The sequence below is a fragment of the Rhinolophus ferrumequinum genome, chromosome X (genome assembly GCF_004115265.2).
Source record: "Rhinolophus ferrumequinum isolate MPI-CBG mRhiFer1 chromosome X, mRhiFer1_v1.p, whole genome shotgun sequence".
Lineage (NCBI taxonomy): Eukaryota > Metazoa > Chordata > Mammalia > Chiroptera > Rhinolophidae > Rhinolophus > Rhinolophus ferrumequinum.
In genome coordinates this window covers 70886971-70899101 of record NC_046284.1, presented here as the reverse complement: position 1 = coordinate 70899101, position 12131 = coordinate 70886971, and positions in this window count along the sequence as shown.

The window sequence follows — 12131 nt, the reverse complement described above, 5'->3', positions numbered from 1 at the left end:
TTACAAATAAAGCTGATAAGAATATTAATGTACAAAAAAAAGACAAGAAAAGAAAAAGTTTAGAAGCAATCTAATTATATGTCAATAAGTGATTTATTGAAAACATAACAGCTCTTCTCCACAATGGAATGTCATGTGAATGTGGAAAAAAATAAGCAATCTCTTTATGTAGTAAGATGAAAAGATCTCCAATATAAATTTAAGTGAAAAAATTCAAGGTACAGAGAATATATGCCCTATGAGCTGTAGTATATTTTTAAAAGGGGGAAAGAGAATATATATATATATATATATATATATATATACACATATATACATACATATATATATGTGTATATATATATATGTATGTATGTATGTATTTGCCTGTCTTTGTGTAAAGAAACTCTGGAAGGATACAAAATAAAATAATAAAAGTGATTTACAGATATGAAGGAGGAATGGTGTTGGGAGAAATAAATAGATGAGGAACAGGGATGAAGTTTAAATCTAATACCGATATTCAACCAGTATGCAAGGATAGAGCCATACTCATTGATAAAATACAGTTGACCCTTGGACAACATGGATTTGAACCGTGTTGGTCCATTTATGCAAGGATTTTTTCACTAAATATGTGCAGTACTGTAAATGTATTTTTCTCATGTTTATGATTTTCTTAATAACATTTTCTTTTCTCTAGATTACTTTATTGTAAGAATATAGTATATAATACATATAACATGCAAATATGTTAATTAACTGTTCATGTTATCAGTAAGGCTTCCGGTCAACAGTAGACTATTAGTAGTTAAGTTCTGGGGAGTCAAAAGTTATACATGGATTTTCGACTGCATGAGGAGTTGGTATCGCTAGCCCCTATGTTGCTCAAGGGTGAACTGTACTCCTAAAGCAGTTGGTAAATGGCAGCTACACTGTTCACCCTCCACCTTAAATTTTGCTCTGGCCTTCTCCTCTGGAACACCAGGGATCCTCCAGGAATCAAAAGCTAAAACATAATGAGAAATATAAAAGACTTATTAAGAGAAACACTAGTGAAGGATAATGGAGAAGGGGAACAAGAGTAGGTAGGGAGAGCCTTCAGACTACCATTCAGTTCTGACCTCTTTGAAAGGAGAAAGGAAATCTGGGTAAGAATAGCTTCAGACATTCTGCAGCTCAGAGAAAGTCTCAAGCAGGCCAATGGAGGAACCCTCAACAAAGAGTGCTCTTTAAAGGAGTCTGTGTTGTACATGAATACCCTGGCCTTATTACACCCATGGTGTTCAACAATTGGCTGGAAGCAGTCCAGTGGGAGTGTGGCCCCAGCTTGTACACTGGTGGACCTCAAATTTGCACCAGCTAGAGGCTGTCAGGTGACTACACTCCTCAAAGCAGGACCTCTCTTAAAGTGAGATCTAAGCAGCAAATTCCCATGACTCATTACACAGGTCCACTTCTCTATCCATATTCACTCTTCCAAAATTCCCATGGGCTTCTTCTCCTTAGGGAAAAATTAAAATAGAAAGGATAGCTTCCATCACTGCAGTTGACTTTAAGGCCACAGTTGTTTGGCCTTTTACACTGTCTATTCAAAATTCTTCTTATCCTCAGCTACTGTTTCTGCAGGTGTTGATGCCCTACCTGATGGTATGATCCCAAACTTCATTTCTGAAGGGTCTGAGCTTCTAGCAATCATATCCTCCTCAAACTCCATTCACAGTTAAAATTGGGCAAGGAAGTACCAAGAGATTCCCAAGTGGATCATGTTGCTTCCACAGATATCCATTCCTTCCCATACTGTGAAAAGCAACACTTGCCCATCAGGTTAAATTACCCTTGTCAAGATGGTGATTCTTCTTCACAACGGTTAGCCTCTAAGCATAGGAGTCCAAAGTGTCCTGACAGCAGCCATAACTTGTACTTCAATGGGACTACTGCTGGATCCCTGGCAATATGCCCCGTTTTTGGAGATCAGCACATATATCTCTGCAGTGACCAAATTTGATTTGAAAAGAGCACAAGCCCTGAATGAGTCACTGGAAGTGATGGTAAGTGAAACCACTCCTAAGCATATCCCTTGGTTTCTGGGCACGTGTGTTTTTCCTGTTGAAGAGACATCATCGATAATTCTCCAATTTAATGCATATACTGCATCTTAAAGGATGGCACTCAATTTTGCAGAGTTTTGCAATCCAAGCTAACACTTTATTGCACCTTCAGTAGGTCATTCAAGCTCTCTTTGGGGTCAGCATCTTCCGGATAGTGTGATATGTAATATAACAAGTGGATCTCACAGTCAGGTACCCAGCCCCATACCTCCTTATTGTGAAGTGGATACTCTTGTCAGACACCTTATTCCTTCAGTGTCACCCAAGTATTGCTGTAAGGTGCCATCCCCTTGAACTCATATACTGAGCCAACCTATTTATAATCAAGGCTCAGGCTTTCTCTCTTCTGTCATATATCCATAGGTGCAAGGTGAGGGAAGGTGCTGGTGCAAGTATGTCGCATAAAATGGAGGTCTGTACTACCTGTTTATGCAGCTTACATATACCCTCTGGTCCTGCTCAGACTTCATTCCAGAATGACAATGTCCATTTTACAATGGACAGCTGCTGGATCTGTCTGATTTTTTTTTAATTGTTAAGTCCAACTGAATCTGGCTTATAATTGGCAGTTCTAGATGCATGGTCATTTAATACCCAATAGTATGTTGTCTCTATTATGGCCCAGTACCATGCCAGGACCTGTCTCTCAAAGGGCATATAATTCTTTGCTATAGATGGCATGGGCTCGCTCCAGAATCTCAGGGGTTTGCATTGGATTCTCACACTGGAGTCTGTCATAAGCCTCACCTTACATCCTTTCCTACAACTGACACCTCCAAAACCAAAGTGTCTTCTTGATTATGTGTAACAAGCAGCAGGAATATTCGTGCCACAACCTGGACTTGCTGTCAAGCAATTTTCTGTTTCCAGGTCTCACTGAAATCTGGCAGCCTGTGTCATCCAGTAAATTGGGATGGAGCAGTATTCTTAGATGTTAAATGTGTTGTTCCAGTATCCAAAGAAGGCTACCAGGAATTGTGCTTCCTTCTGTGTGGTAGTAAATGCAAAATGCAGTAATTTTTCATTTTTTTAGAGCAGGCATTTCTCAGCATGCTCTTGACCACTTATTTCTAAAAATTTTACTAAAGTTGCAAGTTTCTGAATATTTTTAGGATTTATCTTCATTTTCTGAATGTATCTTAATAAAGCCTTCCAGCATACTATTTACCATTTTTTTATCCTGCCTAATCAGCATATCATTGATGTAAAAAAGCAGTGTACTATTCTGTGGGGTGTCCAGATGTTCCAGAAACTTTTGGACTATACTGAGAGAGAATGGAAAATTTACATAGCTCTGAGTAGAACTGTAAATGAATAGTCTCTCTCACATGTGAAGGTGAACTTTTTCTGTTCCTCTTTTATGATTGGATAGAATAGAATTGATTGACCAAATCAGTGCACCTGAGGTCTTACTAAGCTGATCAAGCAATAATGTCATGCCCAACAGGGCAGCTGCAATGGGGCCTACTACCTAGAGGAGCTTGTGGTAGTCTATAATCATTCTCCACAATCTATCCAGTTTCCTCAGTAGCCAAACTGGCAAAGTAACTAGAGATATGAATGGGACCTTTAGATCTTTAAAAGTGGTACAAATCATTGCCAACTGTATCCAGGAAAACTATATTGTTTTTTGTATTTCTCTTCTCCGGGGCAGGGAAGTTTCAAAGCTTTACACTTGGATTTCCCTACTATAACAGCTCCTACTCCACAGTACATGGAACAAATAGAGAGTTACTCCAACTGCAAACCATGTAATTGGTACCTATACACTTAGGAGTTGAGGAAATTACCACTGGGTGGTATTGCAAAATCCATTAGACCCACTGTAAACTCAACTATAACCAGTACTCTGTTTATTACCTGTCCATATATATTACTTTGTTGGGCTGCTATAAAAAGTGGCAAGTGCCTAAGCCAACACAAACTAAGCAGCTGAAACAATACAAATTAATTTTCTCACTGTTATGGAGGCCGGAGTCCAAAAGTAAGGTATTGACAGAGTAGGTTCCCTCTCAGGGGTATGAGGGGAGGACACTCTTCTTGGCTTGTAGATGCTTGTCTTCATGTTCACATGATATTTTCCCTTTATGCACGTCTCTGTGTCCAGATTTTCCATTTTTATAAGGACACATCTCATATTAGATTAGTACCTTTACTTTTTATAATTTGACATAGTTGAATTACTCTCTTCTCATTAGAAAGTACCTTAAGATTATGTAATTAAAAACTAATTCTGTCTTTTCCAAACCAGGGTATTTTTTTTTTTAATTTATTGAGGTGACAATTGTTAGTAAAATTCCATAGATTTCAGGTGTACAATTCTGTATTACATCATCTATAAATCCCATTGTGTGTTCACACCCAGAGTCAGTTCTCCTTCCATCACCATATATTTGATCTCCCTTACCCTCATCTCCCACCCCCCACCCCCCTTACCCTCTGGTAACCACTAAACGATTGCCTGTGTCTATGAGTTTTTGTTTCTCATTTGTTTGTCTTGTTCTTTAGTTGTTTTCAGTTTTATATACTACATATCAGTGAAATCATATGGTTCTTGACTTTTTCTGTCTGACTTATTTCGCTCAGCACAATAATCTCAAGATCAATCCATGTTGTCGCATTGGTATTATTTCATCTTTCCTTATGCCAGAATAGAATTCCATTGTGTATATATACCACAACTTCTTTATCCAATCATCTTTCGAAGGACACTTTTGTTGTTTCCATGTCGTGGCACCGTAAATAAAGCTGCAATGAACATTGGAGCACATATATCTTTACGAAAAACTGTTTTCAGATTTTTTAGGTAGATACCCAGGAGAGGGATTGCTGGGTCTTATGGTAATTCTATTCGTAATTTTTTGAGGATCCTCCACACTGCTTTCCACAGCAGCTGCACCATCTGCATTCCCACCAACAGTGCATGAGGGTTCATTTTTCTCCACAGCCTCTCCAATACTTGTTATTATTTGTCTTCTTGATGATAGTCATTCTAACTGGGGTGAGGTGATATCTCATTCTGGTTTTAATTTCATTTCTCTGATGATTAGTGATGTTGAGCATTTTTTCATATGTCTATTTTCCATTTGTATACCCTCTTTGGAGAAATGTCTCTTCAGGTCGTCTGCCCATTTTTCAATTGGGTTGTTTGTTTTTTTGTTGTTGAGTTGCATGAGTTCCTTGTATATTTTGGATATTAGCCCCTTATCGGAGGAATTGTTTCCAAAAATATTCCCCCATTCGGTTGGTTGCCTTTTTATTTTGTCAAAGGTTTCTTTTGCTGTGCAGAAGCTTTTAAGTTTTATATAGTCCCATTCATTTATTTTAGCTTTTACTTCATTTGCCTTTGGAGTCAAATTCATAATATGTTCTTTGAACCCAAGGTCCATAAGTTTAGTACCTATGTTTTCTTCTATGCAGTTTATTGTTTCAGGTCTTATGCTTAAGTCTTTAATCCATTTTTAACTAATCTTGGTACATGGTGACAGACAGCAGTCCAGTTTCATTCTTTTGCACGTGGCTTTCCAATTCTCCCAGCACCATTTATTGAAGAGGCTGTCTTTTCTCCATTGTATGTTTTTTGCTTCTTTGTCAAAAATTATCTGTCCATACTTATGGGGGTTTATTTCTGGGTTCTCAATTCTATTCCATTGCTCTACGTTTCTGTTATTCTGCCACTACCATGCTGTTTTGATTATGGTTGCCCTGTAGTACAAGCTAAAGTCAGGGAGTGTGATACCTCCAGTATTGTTCTTTTTTCTTAAGATTGCTTTGGTTATTCGGAGTCATTTGTGGTTCCAAACAAATCTGATGATTTTTTGTTCTACTTCTTTTAAAAATGCCATTGGGATTTTGATGGGGATTGCATTAAATCTGTATATTGCTTTGGGTAATATGGCCATTTTAACTATGTTGATTCTTCCGATCCATGAGCACGGAATGTCTTTCCATTTCTTTGTGTCTTCTTCAATTTCTTTTTAAAATGTCTTGTAGTTTTCAGCAAATAGTCGTTTCACAACCTTGGTTAAGTTTATTCCTAGGTATTTTATTCTGTTTGCTGCAATTGCAAAAGGAATTTTTTTTTATTTCTTTTTCTGAGATGTCATTGTTAGTATATAGGAACGCAATGGACTTTTGTATGTTGATTTTGTAGTCTGCCATATTACTAAATTTGTTGATTGTTTCAAATAGCTTTCTGGTGGAGTCTTTAGGGTTTTCTATATACAGCATCACGTCATCAACAAAGAGTGACAATTTAACTTCTTCATTCCCAATTTGGATGGCTTTTATTTCTTTCTCTTGCCTGATTGCTCTGGCGAGGACTTCCAACACTATGTTGAAAACCAGAGGTGATAGGGGACAGCCCTGTCGTGCTCCTGAACGTAGAGCAAAGGGCTTCAGTTTTTCACCATTACTTATGAGATTAGCTGAGGGTTTGTCATATATGGCCTTTATTATGTTAAGGTATTTTCCTTCTATATCTATTGTATTAAGTGTTTTAATCATAAATGGATGTTGTATACTGTCAAATGCTTTTTCTTCATCATTTGATATAATCAAATGATTTTTGTCCTTTATTTTGTTTATGTGATGTACTACATTGATGGATTTGCCTATGTTGAACCATCCTTGTGCCCCTGGGATGACCCCCACTTGGTTGTGATCAATAATCTTTTTAATGCATTGTTGCGTTCAATTTGCTAGAATTTTGTTTAGGATTTTTGCATCTGTATTCATCAGAGATATTGGTCTGTAGGTCTTTTTTCTGTGTTGTCCCTGCCAGGTTTTGGTATCATGGTAATGTTGGCCTCATAAAATGAGTTAGGGAAGACTGCCTCTTCTTCAATTTTTTGGAAGAGTTTGAGCAGGAATGGCATTAGATCCTTTTTGAAGGTTTGGTAGAATTCACTAGTGAAGCCATTTGGTCCCGGACTTTTGCTTTTGGGAAGGTTTTGGATGACTGATTCAATTTCCTTTTCATCATCAGTCTGTTTATATTTTCCAGTTCTTCATGGTTCACCCTAGGAAGGTTATACATTTCTAAGAACTTGGCATTTCTTCTAGGTTATTGAATTTGGTAGCATATAGTCCTTCACAGTATTCTTGGATGATCCTTTGTATTTCTGTGGCATCCATGATAACTTCCCCTTTTTCATTTCTGATTCTGTTTATTAGTGGCTTCTCTCTTTTTATCTTAGTAAGCCTAGCCAAGGGTTTGTCAATTTTGTTAATCTTTTCAAATAACCAGCTCCTTGTCACATTAATTTTTTCTATTGTGTTTTTGTTCTCTATTTCATTTAGTTATGCTCTGATTTTTATTATATCCATTCTTCTGTTGACCTTGGGTTTCTTTTGTTCTTCTTTTTCTAGTTCTTTAAGGAATAACATGAGGTTATTTACTTGGGATTTTTCTTGTTTCTTGAGATAGGCCTGTACTGATATAAATTTCCCTCTTAAAACTGCTTTTGCTGCATCCCAAAAATTTTGGTAGGATGTATTTCATTGTCATTCTTTTCTATATATATTTTGATCTCTCCTCTTATTTCTTCTTTGACCCGGTCATTCTTTAAATGTGTGTTGTTTAATCTCCATGTATTTGTGGTTTTTCCTGTTTTCTTTTTGCAGTTGATATCCAATTTCAAAGCCTTGTGATCAGAGAATATGCTTGGTATGATTTCAATTTTCTTAAATTCGCTGAGGTTAGTTTTATGTCCCAATATATTGTCTATCCTTGAGAATGTTCCGTGTACACTAGAAAAAACTGTATAGTCTGAATTTTTAAGATGAAGTGCTCTATAAATGTCAATTATGTCCTTTTCATCTAATGTGTCATTTAGGGCTGCTATTTTGTTATTTATTTTCTGTTTGGATCATCTATCCATACCTGTCAGTGAGGTATTTAAGTCCCCTACTATAATTGTGTTTTGGTCAATTTCTCCTTTCAGTTCTGTTAGTAGTTGCTTGGTATGTTTCGGTGCTCCCTGATTGGGGGCATAAGTATTGATGAGTGTTATGTCTTCTTGTTGTATAGTCCCCTTTACCGTTATGAAATGTCCATCTTTGTCTTTTGTTATCTTTTTCACCCTGAAGTCTGTTTCGTCTGATATCATTATGGCTACACCTGATTTTCTCTGGATACCATTTGCTTGGAGTGTCAATTTCCACACTTTCATTTTGAGTCTGTGGTTGTCCTTGTAGCTGAGATGTGTCTCTTGGAGTCAGCATATGGTTGGGTTTAGTTTTTTGATCCAATCTGCTACTCTGTGCCTTTTTATTGGTGAGTTCAGTCCATTTTCCTTTAGGGTGATTATTGATATGTGAGGATTTCCTATCATTCTGTCTTTAGTTTTCTGGTAAGATTGTGTCTCCATGGTTTCTTTGCCTTTTTGTCATTGTCTATTATTTCTATGTGGTGGTATTCCATGATGTTTCCCTCTGTTTCTTCTTTTATTACAGTATATATTTCAGTTCTGGATTTTTTTTTTTTTTTGAGTGGTTACCATTGAGTTTATGTAAACGAAAGTTTTATATTTAGAGTATTCCATTTGCTTCAGCATGCTTACTTTCTCCATTCCTATATTCCAGTTCAGGCCTTTACTCTCCCCCTTTTTATGTTTTGGTTGCCACAAATTGTCCCTGTTGATGGTGGTCAAATAGCCTCCTTTAGTATTTCTTGTAGTGCAAGTCATGAATTAGAAAATTCCCTCAGCTTCTGTATGTCTGGAAAAGTCTTTGTTCCTCCTTCATATCTAGAGGATATCTTTGCTGGGTATATTATTCTTGGCTCAGTATTTCTATCTTTCAATAATTTGAATATTTGATTTCATTTCTTCCTAGCTTGTAGAGTTTCTGCTGAGAAATGTGATGATAATCTAATGGGCTTTCCTTTGTAGGTTGCCGTCTTCTTTTCCCTGGCTGCCTTGAGGATTCTTTCTTTGTCATAGATTTTTGAGAGCTCCAATACAATGGGCCTTAGAGAAGGCCTGTTGGGGTGAGGTAATTAGGTGTTCTATTTGTTTCTTGGCTTCGAGGATTTAGTTCTGTCCACAAGTTTGGGAAGTTCTCATTGACTATTTGTTTGAATATTACTCTGTTCCCTTCTCCCTTTCTTCTCCTTCTGGTATTCCTTTTATTCTTGCATTGCTCTTTCTGATGGAGTCAGAAAGTTCTTGTAGAGTTCTTTTTAAGTCTCAAGTCTGTTTCTTCTTCCATCCATGTCATTTCCAGGTTTCTATCTTCGATGTTACTGATTCTTTCCTCCATCTGGTCAACTACTTCCTAAGCTGGCTATTTCATTCTTAATTTCTTCTATTGAGTTCTTAATCTCCAGAAATTCTGTTTGGTTCTTTTTTAAAATTTCAATTGCTTTGGTAAATGCTCATGCTGTTCTTTGATTGTTTTTCTGAGTTCATTAAACTGCCATCCTGTATTTTCTTGCATCTCGCTGAGTTTTTTCAGAACTGCAGTCTTGAATTCTGTGTCATTTAGTCACATATTTCTATATCTTTAAGTTCCTTTTCTGGAGACTTTTCACTTTCTTTCCGAGCTGTATTGTTGCCTTGGTTATTCATGGCAATTAATGATTTATTATTTCTCTTCCTGGACATCTACAGGAGTCGGTTCTGCAACAGGTTGATAGGAAGAGGTCTTTCTTTTGTTTTCCAGTAGGTGTTGGTAGAATGTGTTAGTTTCTCTCCTACTGCAGCCCTTTTTTCTCTCTCCCACTGTAGTGTTATGTTTTTTCTGCACTATTCCAGCTTCTCACACAATGGGGGGATTCCCTGGAATGCGGGCTTCTCCTCTGTTAACAGTTCACTTTGGTCATAGAGCGTCGCGTCCCTGTGGTTATGCAGAGAGCTTTTGAAGTTCCAAAGCTCTTCCTGCACCAGATTCAGAGCCCGTGTGTTTCAGCAGTTCTGTTTACTCCTACAAGGATCTGCCCAGATAGGTGGGGACAGGGGCGGGGTGAGTTGTGAGAGGTCACCCAGGGCAATGGCGGCGATCACCACCACAGCCAGTGTTGCTTCCACAGCTCCCTCCCCTTTGCTGGAACTAGTTGGGCTGTAAATCTGTATCTGTGGACCACAGTTCTCAGAACTGCAAATATTCTGTTCTTTTGGTCTGTCACTACTACTGTTCCACTTCTAGCACTGGGCAGGTGGGGGCTGGGCAAGCTCTGGGAGGGTAGGGAGGGGGCGGCTAGTCTCAGTGCCTAAGGCTTTCATTCTCTGTGGTGTGAGGCCTTAAACCACCATTTCCACCTGCTTCCTTCAGTCTTTGTTCTGAGGTCTCTGCCATGAACGTTGGGTTCAGCCGTGTTATATGCTCTCCCCTTAGCCCTGTGGGCCATAAGCGGAGCCCTAGCAGTCCAATTTCTTCTCTCTCCCCCAGCTGCAGTTGTTCTGGGATGCAGCAAGCTCGAAGCACTGAGTTAGGTCTGCGTCCTGTGCCCATGCAGCCCGTCTCCACTCTTGTCTCTTCCCTCCTCCCCTGCTCGCACAATTTGAATTCAGTAGTGAGCCTCTTCATGTTGCCTGTCTGCTGTGTGGGGAGTCCTTTTTGTAGTTATAGCTGTTCAATTTGTTGTAAATTCCTGGGGCGATTTTCAGAGGCACACGTCACGCCGCCATTTTAATGATGTCACCTCTTTTTCCTTTTTGTTGTTCCGTTTGGATGATCTCTGCTAACTTATCTTCTAAGTCACTGATTCGATTCTCTGCCTCATCTAACCTGCTGATAATTCTTTCTAGTGTGTTCTTTATTTCAGTTACTGTATTCTTTAGCTCTAACTGTTTGTTCATTATGTTTTCTCTATCCTTTATGTCGTGACTAAGCTCCTTAAACATTCTTATCATCAGTGTTCTGAACTCTGTCTCTGATATGTTGGTTACCTCTATTTCATTTTGTTCCAATTCTGGAGGTTTCTTCTGTTCTTTCGTTTGGGACATGTTTCTTTGTTTCCCCATTCTAGATGACTCTCTGTGGTTGCTTCGATGTATTGGAAGATCCTTTAGGGTTCTTGGTTTTTGCTGGGTTATCTTCTGTAGTATGTGTTCTTTATATTTGACTTGCACCACTTCCCTATTCTCCTGTGCATGTGCTCCAAAGGTGACCCTTGTGTAGTGTATATTGTCCTGTTAAAGTTGAACTTTAATTGCATTTGGCTTGTCAGTAGGTGGGATTGACTCCTAGGTTGACTAGTTGTGAGACTTGGCTCTGCCCACAGCAGGATGTTCTGCTGCGTGAGAGTTGACCACTCAAATGAGGCTTGGCCCTTATGGGCTCTTGTGCCTGTAGAGAATTCCCTCTGGGTGTGTCACTTGTAGGTCAAACCCCGTAATACTCTGTTTTTTTCTAGAGTTGGCCTCAGGGTGTGTTGAATCTTGTGCCTCTTGGGCTGGGCCCTGGTGTAGGGCAATTTCAGAACAAAGCAAATCACCAAGCACAACAACAAGAACAAAGAAAAAAAACAAATACACTCACATGTAAAAATAACCAATAACCCACACTCAACACAGGCAAAAATGTCAAAAATACAAAAGCAAAACAAAACAAAATAAGCAGTGCCAGTCTTGGCTTAAGCCCACCAAGTAGTCTCCAGGTTGTCCTCTGCTGTACCAAAGAGTCCTCTGCATCTTGTGCAGGCAGAGCCAGTCACCTGGTGCCCAGAGTGACTCTGGGACTGCAGTTCTAGATGAGTGGGGCTGAGGGGTCTGGATGGTAGTTTTTACATAGTCAGTGCAGTTTCTGCTCTTGCCTGCACATATGTGCACTGAAAGTAACACAGCTGCCATGTGCCCAGGTCTCCTGAGTCTTAGGGCACTTCCGTGTGTGTGTGTGTGTGTGTGTGTGTGTGTGTGTAAGGCACGGGATTTCTGAGCTGCCGAAAGCTGGAGCAGCCTCTGCCACCTGCTGCTGACCCCTGGGAATGTCTCTGCAGTTGTAATTGCCCTGCCCTAGGCAGGCCAGAAAGGGTGGGGACTGGGGATGGAGGAGTCTTCTCTCTCCCAGCCCAGCAGTGTCACACTCTTCCCCACAGGC